This window comes from Miscanthus floridulus, chromosome 2 (assembly GCF_019320115.1).
Source record: "Miscanthus floridulus cultivar M001 chromosome 2, ASM1932011v1, whole genome shotgun sequence".
NCBI lineage: Eukaryota > Viridiplantae > Streptophyta > Magnoliopsida > Poales > Poaceae > Miscanthus > Miscanthus floridulus.
Genome location: NC_089581.1, coordinates 55219652 through 55236950, shown reverse-complemented (window position 1 = coordinate 55236950; position 17299 = coordinate 55219652). Strand labels below are relative to the sequence as shown.

General features: G+C 45.6%; 1 pseudogene; it reads left to right on the top strand.

Moving 5' to 3' along the window:
• The first annotated feature begins 2344 nt into the window (after nt 1–2344).
• LOC136538851 (kiwellin-1-like) overlaps nt 2345–17299 on the top strand; it is a 41985-nt pseudogene continuing 27030 nt past the window's right edge.

Genomic DNA, 17299 nt, shown 5'->3' with positions numbered 1-17299 from the left:
ACTAATCAAGATCTGTCACACCCTAAAATTTCTGATATTACTTTTATTTGTAGCCATATGTGTGATTTGATTTTCTGGGCTCATATATGGTGTGTATCTTGTTTTGTCCTTAAAACCGGGTGCTACAAGATTTATGTTGAAGTACCTGTTATATGTGTTGTTTCTTGTCCTTGTTATGTGCAGAAAGTGTGATATATACATATGTTGTTGCATGATTATGGATATGTTTTTCCTTGACACATGTGCAATTTACTAATTGTTTTCCTTATAAAACAGGAGATGCATGGGCTTCGACACAAAAGTCTTTCGAGTAAGCAGGTTGCACCATAGGGTGGAGGCACCCAAACAGGTTGTAGTGTTGATGGTGTGAGGTCTAGTAAACCTAACACTAGAAGGACCAGAGCTGAAGCTAGTAACCCCGAAAAGAGCAGTGCTGCTGGTGGTCACTTTGCAAGTACTGGTGATGGTGAGCAGTTTAGAATTAACACTAGAAGGATTAGAGCTCAAGGTAGTAACACCAAAAGGAGCAGTGCTGCTTGTGGTCAGTTTGCAAGCAATGGTGAGGGTGAGAAGTCTAGTAACCTCATAAGGAGCAGTGCTGCTGGTGGCCAATTAGCATGTAGTCCTGATGGTGGTAACTCTACAAGGAGCAGTGCTGCTGGTGTCAGCTCCAAAGTGGTTGGGACTGAGGGTGCTAACTTAGAAAGGACCAGTTTGAATGGTCTTAACACTCAAACAGTTGGAGATGATTCTGGTAACTCACAAAGGATCAGTTCTAGTGGTCTTAACTCTCAAATGGTTGGAGATGTTTCTGGTAACTCACAAAGGAGCAATGCTAATGGTCTTAACTCTCAAATGGTTGGTAACTCACAAAGGACCAATGCTAATGGTCTTAACTCTCAAATGGTTGGAGATGTTTCTAGTAACTAACAAAGGAGCAATGCTAATGGTCTTAACTCTCAAATGGCTGGAGTTGAAGGTGGTAACTCACAAGTGAACTTTGATAACTCACAACTGAATATTGGTTCCAACCAGTCCTCTCATGATCCTCCAAAAAGAGGGAGAGCGAAAATGTGCAGGACCAAGTACAAAATACCTCCACGTAGTGGTAGAGTTCAGCTAGAACCTATAGGTCATTGGTAAGTATATGATATCAATTGTGATTAACATTGTAGTTCTTTTCATTCTGCTACATTTTTCTTTTGTATATGAAGCTGAATAATTGATTTGTTGACTTGTTTACAACAGCCAATTTAAATATGTTGATTATAACCTTAAATGTTGCAAGTACCCCTCACAGTTAGGAACTATTCTCAAACGAGAGTACCCAGGTATCGTCAGAATATATGATGAGAAAGGCACAATTGTGAAAGTAAAACCGGCATTTTCATGCTATGATTATTATTGGAAAAAGAATAAAGAAGGAATCTGCTGTGCGACAAGAGTGAAGCAGGAGTTCTGCGTATTACACTAACTTATTCAGATTATTCTTTAAATCTTTTTTTCTCCATTTCTTATTTCTTCAGTCCAATGCATTGCATCCTGATTGCATAATTCTAAAAAAATCCACGGTAGGTAGACACTGAGCCTCCGTGTGGGTAGGCCGGTTTCCACCAGGGGAGATGCTGCGCTTATAACTGTTTTGTGCCAGAAACGAAAGGACCGGCCGGTCGCACGCGCTCCTCTAGCGCGAGTCGTGAGCTGTGATCCGTCGCAGGATATCTTCGTCTGCTAGCTTAGGAAAGCGACAAAGATATGAGGTGCTTCTAGGTAATTGACGAACATCTCGTCAGGCATCAAAGAAAGTAGCCGATCGTCCAAACCGCCAGTGTGCGTATACCGCACGTTAGGGCACCAAATCAGGTCAATGGTCAAATTAATTGCTCCGATTTTAGTCCCTGACGCGCAGCATAATGTTGAAACGTGTGTGTACCGGTGTCCAACATGGCTGCATGGCTACTTGGCTGGCTGTCTAGCAGCTAGCTACGGTACAAGCTAACTTAATTCAAATCTGTGAGGACAATAAGGGCGTCCTTGTCTGTGACTCCGAAGAGGAGGGAGAATGCGTCAGAAGTCTAACTACTCATGAATTCTCTCAGTTGGAAGAACCGATGAACCTTTTACAATCTGTCCACCTTGATAGCCAAGAGGATTCTGTCAGTTGGGCGCTTGACAGGTCCAATATCTTAACCAAGGCATGTGAGCATGTCTCTCTACTGAGCAGTCAAGTCAACCATGGGCCAACTCTGACGAGCCCTGTGCCACACGTTCTCTCGTAGTTTCTTGTGGTTCTATATAAGTCGATGCCACAAGAGCAGGGAGATCAGATCGTATATCACCACTTCGCAATTGCTCGCCCGGCACAAGCGCATGGCTACCGTGAGGGGAATCCGTGCTCTGTATGCAGTCGTCGCGCTGCTACTTCTCATGGCCCTTCACATACCACCACCAGGCCGGCTGGCGCAGGCGGCCTTCCCATCCCTGCTCCAGACCTGCCAGCCCAGCGGCTCCATCTCCGGCCGTTCCGGCAACTGCAACACCGAGAACGGCTCCGAGTGCTGCAAGAACGGGCAGCGCTACACCACCTACCGCTGCTCCCCGCCCGTCACGGGCAGCACCCGCGCCCTACTCACGCTCAACAGCTTCGCCGAGGGCGGGGACGGCGGCGGCGCGGCCGCCTGCACGGGGGAGTTCTACGACGACAGCAAGAAGGTGGTCGCGCTGTCAACTGGCTGGTACAACGGCCGTAGCCGGTGCAGGAAGCACATCGTGATCCGCGCGAGCAACGGGAACACCGTGAGGGCGTTGGTCGTCGACGAGTGTGACTCCACCATGGGCTGCGACAAGGACCACAACTTTGAGCCGCCGTGCCGGAACAACATCGTCGACGGATCACCGGCGGTGTGGGACGCTCTGGGGCTCAATAAGGACGACGGCCAGGCCCAGATCACCTGGTCTGACGAGTGAGCGACTGTAGCACCGCTGCACCGGCCGGGTGCGCGCGTGCAAGTACACCGATCAGCACGTCTCGCCGTGTTGCCAATATATACAAGTAGTAGGGTACACCGAATAAAATCATGCATGAAGCATGAGCACGCCATGCATGTCACAGACGTCGTTCATCTTTTTACACGTGTTTAGCTATTTGCAAAATTAATTAACTGTTGTTGGCCCTCACGACCTCAAGTTTCACTTATTAGTTGAACTACTATATATACTATACTACATACTCCGTCCTATAAAAAGAGTCGCTATGGAATTCATGCAAGTCAAATTTTCTTAGATTTGATTAAATTTGTAGAAAATATTAGCAATATTTATATCCCCAAATAAGTTTATATGAAAATATATTCAACGATTTATCTAATGATACTAATTATGTACCATAAATATTAATATTTTTATATATTTTTTGTCAGAGTTAAACATGTTTGACACCTTTGGAAATGAGAATAACACTTTTTATGGGACTGATCGAGGGAGCAGGTGCAAGTGCAAGTTGACGTCATGTTGCCTTTTCTATGTCAAATTTTCGCAGCCCCACAAATTTGCTCTAATAGTATTAATATTCCATTAATTTTACATGCACAAAAACATTGATTAAATCTATCGAGATAAATATACAAGTTCAAAGATAACACCATATGCACGATATTTGTTGACGGGCCGGATTCAGCCGAAACCTACATCCTCGAAGAATGAGTACGACCACTCCTTATAATACTACAACACCGGCCACTCTAGGGTCCTGACTAGGCGTCTTTTACTTCCCATAAACCTATGCATCATCATAGTTACAATGATAACCCTCCTTTTTTATTTATTATGAGACCGTGTTATAAAAGTCTAACTCTTAACTCTTTCATATTGCTAACAAGAAACTATAGATCCACCCAACATACTCGTGTATCATGAAGCAAATCCATTCAAGCATATACCATTACTATAGAAACTTAGCTACGGTTAAAAAGTTAATTTGTAGTGTGTGGTTTTCGTAAATGTCTACTTAATTGAGCGCCTAGATAAAATCAAGCATTTCTAAGGGTATAGTTGTAACATGATCTGTCTCTAAAATTGATTTCTAAAAGTTAGAAATAGTTGTAAACATTAGCAAAAAAAATAATCCCAGGATCCAAGTCATAAGTCACACTATTGTAATGATGAACTTGTAGAAATTTTTTTATTAAATACTTAGGAATCTAAATGATCTCAAATAAAATAAATCAACTACAAAGTTCTAGACCTCCGTCAAGAGAGTACAACATTGGTATACAACATCTTTTCATCCAAGGTTGTTTGAAAAAAAATCAAAGATTTGAATATAAAAAACTAACAAATTAAAATGTATTTTTAGGCTCCTAAACAATTTAAAATTTTAAAGTTATTGTCGATGTTTCACCACCGATAGCCTGCCACGGGGGTACCCGGGGCAGTATGTTCGGGCTTCGGCGTATGCTGAACTCGATGGTTAATGCAAGAGACAGTCGATTTATCCTGGTTCAGGCCCTCGATCGTAGATCGAGTAATAACCTTACGTCCAGTCGGCGTTAGCCTTTGCGTTGGATTGATCGTGATGTGTTGTGTTGTACAATTGTTGTCCCTCTCTCTCAGGAGCCCTGCCCTCCTTTATATAGTCAGGAAGCCAGAGTCCTAGTCGGTTTGCAATGAGATTTCCTAGTAGGATTACTTAATAGTTCTACTACTAAGATTACATGGGAAGAATCCTAGTTGGATTAGATCTTCTCTCTTCCTTGCGGGGTATCCTATGGGTCCCGCATCGATAAGCCCCCGAGCACTTCATGGTTGAGCTCTGAAAGTCTCGCTTTGCTCCTTCAAGTCTTGTTGAGTAGGAACAAAATGTCATCCGAGTGCTTTCTGGAGTGAAACCTTGTAGCGCTTCTTGGGATCTTCGAGTGGTGAGTGCTTTTTAAAGAAAAAGTACATCCATCTGGTTGTAGCCCCCAAGCCTCTTGCTATTTGGAACAAGGAGCTGGAGGATCTTGTCTTGAAGTTGCTCTTATTGTTCATTGAAGTTTTATCAAAAAGAACTCGAATATGGCTTGTTCCGGGTTCTTTTTGTCGTAATGTCTTGAAGTGGTCTGCGTTGAGGGAGTCTTTTGGTGACGTGCGCTTTTTCGAAGAAAAAGTGCACTCACTGAGTGTAGCCCCCGAGCCTCTTGCTATTTGGAACAAAAAGTTGGAGGGTCTTGATCCTTTATGTTGTTTGAAAATTTGTGTTCTTAAGTAGTCCCCGAGACTTGGATTATGTCATCATCCGAGTAGTTTTGCGGTATCTTTCCGTAGCGGCCCTTTAGTCTTGGATTAAACCATCATTCGAGTAGTTTCGCGGCATGCAGCCTCCGAGCTTATGTCCGTGTTCTTTTTGGGTGGGTGCAATTTTTTGTAAAAATTGCACTTACTGAGTGTAGCCCCCGAGCCTCTTGCTTTTACTTGCAAAAGTTGGAGGGTCCAGGTTCTTGTCTTCAAAAAATTCTGGGGCTATGTGTCCCGCAGCCCCGTGCTTTGTCCGAGTTCTTCCCTTTAGAAAAGAAGTCGGATGAAGAGTCTTGATGTGTCGTCGTCGTTGTAGTCTTGAGTTTCTTGTATTCTTGGTCCTTTGTCTTTTGGTTCCGAGCCTTCGGGAGTAGTTGAAATGAAGGTCGAGCTCCCTAGCTTAGTGTTGATTAGGCTATGATGCTGGCCGAGCCCCCGAGCGTATATCCGTGTTGTTTCATTCAGGAAGAACTCGGATGTGAGGTCTTGGCGCATTCTTTGATAGTCTGCTGTTGTCAGATGTAGTTGTATGGTGGTGGTTGAGTGTAAATGCTTTTTGTTCACGGGTTGTACTGTGCTGGTATATTCTTCCGAATATGCCTGTCTTCGAGTACTGCTTCCTCTCGCCTGAGTCATCCATTATTGAGTCCTGTCTTTTCACTGTGTCCTTTGTTAGGCTTATTTCGTTGGTACTCCTAGTCCATGTGCGCCGCTCCTTTGGTCTATAAATACTGTCCCGGAGTGCTTGTTTTCATCCATTGGACATTCTGTTGAAACCTTCGTGGTTATGAACATGGTAGTTTGTGAAGTAGAGCAGCCCCCGGGCATATTTTGTAGTTCTTGTGTGTCTTGTTGTAGGTGGAGGAAGTCTTGTGATAGGGATTAGAGGTAGGCTAATCCCACGACAGCATTGTGCCAGGATGTACGTGGTGGTAGTTGGAGGAAGTCTTGTGATGTGGGCTTCGTTCCTTCATCCGGTAGTTCTGGGTTGATCCTCGTCACCTGTCTTGGGACTGTCCGGTGCAGATCAACACCATATCCAGCATCACATCAGTCTTGGGTAGACAGATGCCCGCCGGCCTTCTCTGCTCCATGTTGCCCTGCCGTGCTGCCGATTTCTGCCTTTGATGCACTGCGTCCGTCCTTTGAAGAAAATAGTGTAGCTGATGGCGGTTTGTCCTTCCGAGTAGCAATTTGGGACACGTAGTCATTCCAGAGCCTAGCCATGTCCGTGTTCCTCTTTGCTACTTTGCTTTTCGTGGCGCCAAGTTCGTTGGGTCTTGTAAGATTTGTAATCTTTCATTTTTGAAGTTGCTTGTAATGTAACGAATCTTGTCTTCTGAGTTGTCTTTTACTTTTCTGCTATGATCTCTATCATTCATGAGGTTACCGAGTTCTTTCTTAAATAATCGGGTTACTTTGTTCCTTGCGAGGTAGCCCTTTCTTTCTTCTTGGCTTGATGAGTTGTTCTTGTAGTCATCTGATAACCCTGCCGTGGTGCTGTGCGGATAAGTCTAAAATCTGCCCGTTGGTTTGTACCGTTGTGTGAATTTGTGCCCTCCGCCGTTTTAGCTGCGTCGGTAAATGGACCGTTGCGTTCTCACACTATGTTTTAACGGGCCTTGTGGGCCGTTTTTGTTGCCGAAAAATCTATTTAAAGACCTTTTATCTTCCTTTCCCTTGCTGCCTAGCTCTTGCCTTTAAACCCTAGCTTTCAGAAATCTGCCGCCGTCTTCATCGCCATCACTTGATCACCTTCTTTCTAGCTTCGTCTTCCCTAGTGCCTTCTTTGCTTCCGCCAGTTCATGGGAAAGAAGAAAACCGCAAGCAAGTCTCAGGCGACCTTCGTGGATGAGGAGTCGTCCCTTTCTTTGATCGAAAACCAGGAGTTCGTGGCCATGAGGACTGCTCAGAAGGTTTGGCCGGCTCCAACAACAAGCGAAGACCAGCTGCGCGAGCTCGTTAGCGACGGCTTGATCCAAAGCAAAGTCATCGCTGAATGGAGAGTTCCGGGCGAGCATCGGGTTCTGGCTCCGGGTCCTGGTGAGATTGTCCTCTTTGTTTCCTTTGTCTGCGCCAGACTTTGTCTTCCTGCTTCCACCTTCCTTCATCAGTTTCTTGGTTATTTCGGGGTTAGTCTGAACCATCTAACCCCCAATGTCGTTCTCCATCTTTCTGTTTTTGTTCACCTTTGTGAAGCCTTCCTTGGGATCCCTCCTTCTCTATCTCTTTTTCGCTTTTTCTTTTGTCTGAAACCTCAACCTCGCCGTGAAGAAACCAGTGTTCTTGGCGGTTGCGGGATTCAGTTTCGCTAGGGTCTCAAGATTAAGTTTTTTGACTATGACTTGGTCGACTCCGTAAAAGATTGGCGTGCCGAGTGGTTTTACGCTGCCAATTTGATCCCTTCCCTTGTCGTCCACTCTGGATCTGGTCCTGTGGTGAACGACCGATGGGACAAGAAGCTTGAGTCACCTACTGAGATTCAAGTGATCCAGCTGCTCCTTGATAGGATTAGCATGCTGAAACAGCAGGGTTTGACCGGCTTCGGTATCGTTTCGAGCTTTCTTCATCGCCGGGTTCAGCCTTTGAAGGAGCGGGAACATCTTGGCTTTGAGTATTCTGGGGCCGAGGATCCCTCACGCATGGTCCCAGCTCTTGAGCTGACCGGTGAGAAGGTACTCGAGCGCCTCCAGAAAATGCTAAAGGGAGTGAGCGTCATTCCTCCTGCCGTCTCCGAGTTCTCAGCCAACAACCCACCCCCAGCTGTGAGTCGTCTATCTTCTTGTTTGAGTGCTTTATGTACCCTTGCTGCATCCATTCTTGCTTAGCCTTTCTTTGTCTCGGTGTTTTATTCTTTTTCGTAGGAGCTTGGGTGGAACTTTGTCGATCCGATCCCCCTTGATGCTCTCCCTGCCGTGGCGGAGACGGGGGATCGTCTGGCTGGAACTTCTGCAATTAGTAAGTCCCAAACCTCTATAGCCCTTCCTGGGGTTTCTTCTAGATTTATTGATGTATATGAAGAATATGTTCATCGTCTAGTCCCTCGCGGTCCTCGCAGTGTCCCGAAGAGGGGGCGAATGGATGGGTCTTCATCTGGCCTGCCTGTCTCCAAGAAGCCTCGCAAACCAAGTACTCCCTCAGGTACTCCAGTTGTTGCTAGCATGCTCTTAGGTGAGCACATTTAATACTCTTCGTTCCTTTATTTTCCTGTTTCTCTCTTGAACCGAGTAGTTTTTATCCTCTTTTCAGCAGGTACTCTGGTTTCCTTGGCTGAGGAAGAAGAGGATGATGAAGTACCCCTCGTCATGCGGTGGTGAGTTGTTTTTCATATTCCTGTTGTATTGAATTTCTCTTCTTTGTCTTGACTTTCATTCTTGAACTTTTTGAAGTAATCGGAGGTCGGGTGTGAGTTCTTCCGAGGCTCCCGCGCCGACTTCTTCTGAAGCTCCGGTGTCGAGTTCTTTGGTTGCCTCTGTCCCGAGCTCTACCGCTCCTCCAGTGCGGAGTTCTTTCACGGTTCCAGCCCCGACTTCTTCCGCGGCTCCATTGTCGGCTATCCTACTCCCGTCGCTGGGTGGCGGGGACGTTTTCGCTGTCGTGGTTCCCCTGCGAGGCCTTCTTTTGGCTTTGCGAAGAAGAAAGTAGTCGGGTGAGTAAATTCTGGCTTTTATCTTTTTGGCTTCTTTTTTCCTTCTTCTGGTTCTTATCGGTGCTTCCTTTTATCACTTTTCAGTGTTTTGTCTTCTCTCGTTTCTTCATCGACTTCTTCTCTGCCTCCTGCCGTGCCGACAAGTTCCGAGCCTCAGGACTCACAACATTCTGTTGATGAAGTTGCTACGGGGGCTTCGGAGCTTCCTGATGAAGTTGCGGATTTGGCCGCTCTGGAGGTGACTGTGGCCGTCGTGCCGGGTCCTTCTGAGGGTTTGGCTCCGGCTTCCCTGGAGGTTGCTTTGGTCGCTCCTTCTTCACCCCAGCCGACTTCTCCTTCCCCTTCTCTTGCTTCCGATGGTCCCTCTTTTTCCGGTGACGTGGTGCAACAGTTCGATGCCACCCATTGGTTATCGGAGCTGACCACAGCCTGGGGGAGCTTGTCGACCCTCGCGACTTCTTTTGGTGAAAAGCTCCAGGTAGGTTTTACTGCCACTCCTTTTTTGCGTGCTTGTTTTTCTTATGTTCTTACGCCTTGTTTCTCTTTGCCCCTTTTTGCTTAGTCTTTCTCTCGTGATCATTCTGGCTTCTTTTTCTCATCTGAGAATGAGAGAAAGTTGTCTTCTGAGGTGGATGCTTTGAAAGCCGATCTCGGCCTTCTCCGGGCTGAGTTGGAGACAGAGCGTCAATTGTACCAAAAGGAGGAGAAGACCCTTCGTGCCCGGGTCATGGAGACGGAGAAGCAGAGGGACGCCGCGGTGGAGTCTGCGAAGAACGAATGCAAAGGTGCTGCGGGTTCTACCTGTTTCTTTTTGTATTTTTGACTTCTTTTTTCGCTGACTTGTTCTTGGGTGTCTTGTCTAGCTCTCTGAGTTGAGAAGCAGAAGCTCTCGGAGAGTATCGATGAAATGAAGGCTCTTGTCCGCTCCCGTCATAATAAAGCTGAGGAGGTAATTACTCATGCTGAGGAAGAACTCGCCCTTGCTAAGCTGATTAGGCGCGGAGCTGACAGAGATCTTGTGTAGGCCCAAAAAACTATTGAAAGCTTGTCTGGGAAGCTGGCGACGGCTACTGAAAATTGGAACGTTTTGTGGAAATCTTTTCGCTCAGTAGCCGATGTTCTCCGGACTCCAGCGGATGATGGGCAATCTTGGGCGTAGTTCATTCCCCGGATTCCGACTCGTTTCCAAGAGTTCGTGAAGAAGTGTGCTCAAGTATATACCAAGAATGTGTTGGCCCAGGTCCGGGTCCTTGCTCCAGAGGCGCCTCTGTCCAAGATAGCAGAAGAAGCTGAAAGCCAAGAATACATTGACGCCGTTGAGAGGATGGAGCCTGAAGTCGAAGGTTTAGCCAGTAGGGTTGTAGACAGTCTAAATATTGACATTTCTCTTTCTGATGACAATGCCTGATTCGACTGAGCATCCCCTTGTAATATTACACTCCTCTTTAAGTGAAGATTCTTTATTTTTGTTGATGTATTCTTTGCCTGAGTGCGGTTGAAGTTACTTGACTTGCTGAGTACTTTGTCCTATTTTCGTCTCTGCTCCGCAAAACAACTCTGTGCGTTATTCTGACGAGACCCCTCGATTTGTCGAGTACTTTTCTTTTCTTCCCCTTTTGTGATCCGTCGAGTGCTTTGTCCACGCTATGATTTGTTAGATGTAAATCTTTGTGTTGATAACCTTTCATCCGCGCTATATAAAAACGACTCGGCATAGAATGTTGCCTTGACGAACTTGGCGCTTGTGCTTTTCTGAGGAAAAAGTGTTCCTATCTGGATGTAGCCCCCGGGCCTCTTGCTTTTCAGAACGAAGAGCTGGAGGGTCCTTTGAAGTTCAATTTCAATTGACTAGTTTTTAGCTTTTAGCTACCCTCATCGGCGGGCTCAAGCGTCTTTTCAGCTATTTTGCTCTCGGCCGGGATGCTCAGACATGTTTTCAGCCATTTTGCTTTTTGTTTCGGGTGTTAGCTTTTAGCTACCCTCATCGGCGGGCTCAAGCGTCTTTTCAGCTGTTTTGCTCTCGGCCGGGATGCTCAGGCATGTTTTCAGCCATTTTGCTTTTTGTTTCGGGTGTTAGCTTTTAGCTACCCTCATCGGCGGGCTCAAGCGTCTTTTCAGCTATTTTGCTCTCGGCCGGGATGCTCAGGCATGTTTTTAGCCATTTTGCTTTTTATTTCGGGTGTTAGCTTTTAGCTACCCTCATTGGCGGGCTCAAGCGTCTTTTCAGCTATTTTGCTCTCGGCCAGGATGCTCAGGCATGTTTTCAGCCATTTTGCTTTTTGTTTCGGGTGTTAGCTTTTAGCTACCCTCATCGGCGGGCTCAAGCGTCTTTTCAGCTATTTTGCTCTCGGCCGGGATGCTCAGGCATGTTTTCAGCCATTTTGCTTTTTGTTTCGTGAAAACAACTCATTGGAAGTCATGACAAGACGTGTTGTGGATGAATATCATCTTTATTGATCATTAATACATATGTTGTTGAAGAGTATTGTCTTTCATCGATTGTGAACGTTGGTCCCTTGTGGCTTGCATATCTGTTTTTTGTTGAGTTGTTTTTACGTGTAGAATCTTCTTAGCTGGCTGATGTGCCATGTATTGCTGACTTCTTTTCCATCTTCGGTTATTAACTTGTATGTGCCTGGTCTAGTGACTTTTGTGACGATGAACGGACCTTCCCATGGACTGAGTAGCTTATGTCGTCCGTCAGTCTTTTGCATCCTTCTTAGCACTAAGTCTCCGACTTGTAGCGATTGAGGTTGGGTACTCTTGTTGTAGTGCCATCTTAGACCTTGTAGGTATCTGGCTGATTGGAGGGTAGCGTTTACTCTGACTTCTTCTGAGCTGTCGAGTTCTAATCTTCTTGTGTGTTCTGCTTCTCCTTCATCGTATTGTTCTATCTTTGGTGATGTCCAAATCAAGTCAGCGGGCAGTACGGCCTCTGACCCATAAACTAGGAAGAAGGGTGAGTAGCCTATTGCTCTGCTTATTTGAGTTCGTAGCCCCCATACTACTTTTGGTAATTCTTCGATCCATTTGGACCCATAGTCCACTAGTTCTTCGTATAACCTTGGTTTTAATCCGGCTAGTATGAGTCCATTATCTCTTTCTACTTGTCCGTTGGCTTCTGGATGTGCTACAGACGCATAGTCTATACTGAAACCACAGTCTTGTGCCCAGCTCTTGAATTCTGTAGCTGTGAAGGGGGAGCCTAGATCTGTGATGATTTGATTGGGCATGCCGAAGCGGTGCATAATGTCTTGGATGAACTCGACTGCTTTGGTTGCGCTGTATTTCGCGAGTGGTTTGTATTCAATCCACTTGGTGAACTTGTCGATTGCTACAAAGATGTACTCGAAGCTGCCTTTTGCTTTCTTCAGGGGTCCTACTTGATCCAGCCCCCAGCAGGAAAAAGGCCAAGCGGGTGGGATGTAGATAAGATTGTGAGCTAGCACATGGGCTTGTCTTGCAAACATTTGGCAACCTTTGCATTTTCTGACAAGTTCTTCTGCGTCTTTCAAAGCGGTTGGCCAGTAGAATCCGGTGTGAAATGCTTTGCCAACTAGTGTTCTTGAAGCGGCATGATTTCCACAGCAACCTGAGTGTATTTCATCTAGGATCTCTTTACCTTCTTCAAATGAGACACATTTTAGGAGTACTCCTGATGATGCTGCTCTTCTGTAAAGTTTATCTCCTACTAGAACGTAGTTTTTGCTTCTGCGAACAACTTGGGTGGCTTCTGCCTTATCTGCTGGCAATTTGTTTTCTTTGATATAGTCGATGAAAACTTGGCTCCATGAAGTGTTGATTACCAAGATCTGAACGCTTTTAGCCTGAATTTCATATGTTGTTTCACCGGGTTGTTTGATAGAGGGTACTGATAGCTCTTCTATGAATATGCCGGGTGGAACCTTCGCTCTGTCTGATCCGAGCTTGGCAAGGACATCTGCTGCAATGTTGAAATCACGTAGGATGTGTAAAATTTCTAATCCTTGGAAATGTTTTTTAAGTTTCCATATTTCAGCACAGTATGCACTCATGTTTTCTTTGGTGTAATCCCAATCTTTGTTGACTTGGTTGATGACTACTGCTGAATCGCCATATACGAGTAATCTTTTTATTCCGAGGGTAATTGACACTCGTAGCCTGTGGATGAGGGCTTCATATTCTGCTTCGTTATTGGTAGCTTGCCATAATATCTGAAGGACGTACTTGAGTTGTTTTCCTTCTAGAGAAATGAGGAGAACACCTGCACCGGCCCCACCTAGTTTGAGTGATCCGTCAAAGTACATCTTCTAGTGGTCAAGGATTGTATCTGATAAAGGCTGTTGAATCTCTATCCATTCAGCCACAAAATCGGCGAGGGCTTGAGATTTGATTGCTTTCCATGGGGTGAAATCGATGTCAAGAGCTCCGATTTCAACTGCCCACTTGGATATGCGCCCCGTGGCATCTTTATTGTGTAGGATGTCTCCGAGTGGAAAATCTGTCACCACGGTAATCTTGTGGCTTTCAAAATAGTGGCGAAGCTTGCGTGAGGTGATGAGTAGAGCGTAGAGTAGTTTTTGTACATGCGGGTACCGGATTTTGGATTCTGACAGTACTTCGCTGATGTAGTATACGGGACGTTGCACTTTATACACGCGCCCTTGTTCTTCTCTTTCTATGACTATTGCCGTGCTGATTATGGTAGGAGTCACCGCAATATATAGCATCATATCTTCATCTTTCTTTGGAGGTGTCAGGACAGGCGACGAGGTGAGGTATTCTTTAAGTTTTTTGAAAGCTTCGTCAGCCTCTATTGTCCACTCGAACTTGTCTATCTTCTTTAGTAGTTTAAAGAAAGGTAATCCCTTTTCGCCGAGTCTTGATATGAAGCGATTGAGGGCCGCCATGCATCCTGTTAGTTTCTGCACATCTTTGACACTTCTAGGTGGGCCCATTTCTGTTATAGCTCAAATTTGCTTGGTACTAGCTTCGATCCCACGCTGACTGACCAAAAATCCGAGTAGTTGTCCTGAGGGAACTCCAAATACACATTTGTTTGGGTTCAATTTCCATCTCCATCTCTTCAAGTTTTCGAAGGTTTGCTTTAAATCTTCAATCAGGGTGTCTGGGTTCTTTGTTTTCACCACTACATCGTCCATGTATGCCTCCACATTTTCACCGATTTGATTCCCAAGGCAAGTTTGCATAGCTCTTTGGTACGTGGCACCAGCGTTCTTTAGTCCAAACGACATGGTCTTGTAGCAGTAGGCACCAAACGGGGTGATGAAAGATGTCTTGCTCTGGTCTTGTTCTTTTAGTGCGATCTAGTGATACCCTGAATAGCAATCGAGAAAAGATAATAATGCAGATCCTGCTGTTGAGTCAACTATCTGGTCAATGCGTGGTAGCCCGAACGGATCTTTTGGGCAATGTTTGTTGAGATCTGTGTAGTCGACGCACATGCGCCACTCGTCCGTGTTTTTCTTCTGCACAAGGACTAGGTTTGCTAGCCAGTCTGGATGAAGGATTTCCCTGATGAATCCGGCTGCCATCAGTTTTGTTATTTCCTCTTTAATTGCTGCCTTTTTGTCGGGTGAGAATCGTCGTAGCCGTTGCTTTACAGGCTTGGAGCTTTCATTAACATCAATTCTGTGCTCAGCCAACTCCCTTGGGACTCCTAGCATGTCGGCCGGCTTCCAAGCGAAAATATCTTTGTTGTCCCGAAGAAAGTTGGTGAGCGCGAGTTCCTATTTTGCCGAGAGGTGAGCACTGATGGTTGCTGTCTTGGAGGTATCGCCTGTGCCTAAGTCGATTTGCTTGACGTCGGCTTCTTTTGGTGGTGCGATGATGCTGGGCTTTTTAGCCGGTATTTCTAATTCTTCTTGGCTTGTCTCTGTAGCGATTGCGGCTATTTCTTTTCTTCTATTGTCGGCTTGTGCCTTAGCTGCAATTTGGATCGCCTGAACGTCGCAGTCAAAAGCACGTTTCAAATCGCTTCGAAGAGAAAGGATACCGTTGGGTCCTAGCATCTTAAGCAACAAGTACGGATAATATGGTATTGCCATGAATTTGGCTAGTGCTGGACGTCCGAGGATTGCATGATATGACGAATCGAAGTCAGCGACCTCAAATTTGATAAACTCTGTTCGGTAGTTTGAAGGAGTTCCAAAAGTAATGGGTAAGGTAATTTGTCCGAGTGGCATGGCTGCTTTGCTGGGTACTATTCCGTAAAAAGGTGTGCTTGTTGGCGTGATCATCCCGGCGAGTTGTAGTCCCATTTTCCTTAGAGTTTCTGAAAAGATGATGTTGAGTCCAGCTCCCCCATCGATTAGTACTTTGGTGACAGTCATACCAGCGATAGTTGGATCTAGAACTAGTGGATAATGGCCTGTGTTTCCCACGCTAGTCCATTGGTCTTCTCTGGTAAACTGGATAGGGTACTGTGACCAATTGAGATATCTTGGTGTAGCCGGTTCTGCTGTCATAATGGTCCGTAGCACTAGTTTTTCTTGATGTTTGCTTCTGCAATCCGGAGCCCCTGAGAAGATCACTGCTACCGTTCCCCTGGGTTTTTGGAATCCCTTGTCCTCGTGGTTGTCTTCATCTCTTTTCTGATTGTCCTCTTTGGTGTTTTCTTTACTATCTTTTCTTGTGTACCGATCGTTGAAAGTGTAGCAATTTCCGATGGTGTGTCTCCCATTAGGGTGCAATGGGCAACGTATGTTTTCAATGTTATCATATCTTCTGGGTTTGGAAAACTTCTTTGATTTGTCGGCCGTTGCCACAGTATTGTCTGGTCTATGTTTTCTTTCTTGATGTCTGCTATTTCGGTGATTTTGCCTGTCCGAGTTGTCCTGGTTGTTTTTGTCCGGGAACCTCTCTCGTGTTTTTTCTTCTGCAGTAATCATCTTCTCTACTGTTCGTCTGAATTCTTCGTTGTTTCTCGGATTTTCTTTGCAGAAGTCTTGAAATTGCCATCTAGCCATGATTCCGTGAGAGAAAGCTTCAATTACTTCTCGTTCAGTTATGTCATGCACTTGAGCTCGTAGTTCGCCGAATCGTCGATAGTAATTTCTGAGACTTTCACCTCCCTTTTGCTTGAGTCCTTTTAATTCTACATGAGTGATTGGGTGTGTAATGATTCCTACGAAATTTTCACAAAAAGCTTTTTGCAAATCCTCCCAATTTCTGATAGATCCTGGATTTAGTTTGTCGAACCATTGGAGGGGCATGGCTTCCAGTGCCATGGGAAAGAACAGGGTTTTGATATCGTCGTCTCCTCCAGCTAGTTCAATTGATTGTGAATATATTCTGAGCCATTGCCTTGGTTTAGTTTTACCATCATACTTGGAGTGGTTAGATGGTTTGAATTTGTGAGGTAATCATACCAATGCAAGCCTGTTCGTGAAACAGGGGAATCTATCGTGTGTCCTAGTTTCTTTGAATTCGGATTCGGCACCTTCTTCTGGCCAACTATCGTTTTGATTGGAGTAGCCTTGCGAGGTTGTCTGGGTAGGCACCCTACTCCTGGTCTTCCTTGGTTGTTCAAATCGGCGGCCTTGATTATGTTCCTTCCTACTTCCTCCGTCATGGCTTCCACCCAGCCCAAGTCTTTCGAAAGCAGATTTCCTTTGATTTTGATCTTCTTGCCGGTGGGTTGTTGATCTGGCGGGTAGTCTTGATCGAGCTCTCTCTTCATGCGTTCTCGGGATCGTCGATCGGAGTAAGTCCTGGAGTTGTTTATACTTCTCACCGGGATGTGAAGTTGTTCCGAGTTCTTCTAATGCTTCTCGAATCTTATCGTAAGGCGTATTTGCTGTGCGTCTTCCTTCGACTTCTCATTGCAACTTTCTTTTGTCGTACTCAGCCAACTCTAACTCATATCTGATCCAAGCTTCCTTGCGCTGCCTAGCACGGTGTTGGCGCCCTTGCTTCAACTTGTTTTTTCTTTCTCTAGCTTGTTTCTGACTCTCGGTTTCTCCATCGTAGCCCTGGGCAAAGGGTGATATGTTGGATTCTGATTCATCTAATGATCAGACATCGGGTGCTTCTAGGGGATTTAATGGTGACCGCGGACGTCGAACCATGAGCACTTCTCGTGCGTGAGTCGTTCTGTTATTAGCGTTAGTTTTCATGCTGTCGGAGTCGCTGATAATTTTAGTAGATGCCTCGGTGTCGTAGATCGAGTCTCCTTCTTGGTAAGGTAGAATTAGCTGTTGTTGTTGTGCCGACTAGTTGGGTTCCACTACCATCAGGAACAGAACCTGGCCAGTGGATGATACAGTCTCGCGATGTTATCGTTAGCACGAGACCCTCCTGAGCTCCTGTCAGTGGTATCCTGAATCTTGGATTGAAAGATCTTTCGAACTGTCCCTGATAGGATTTTGCCATGTT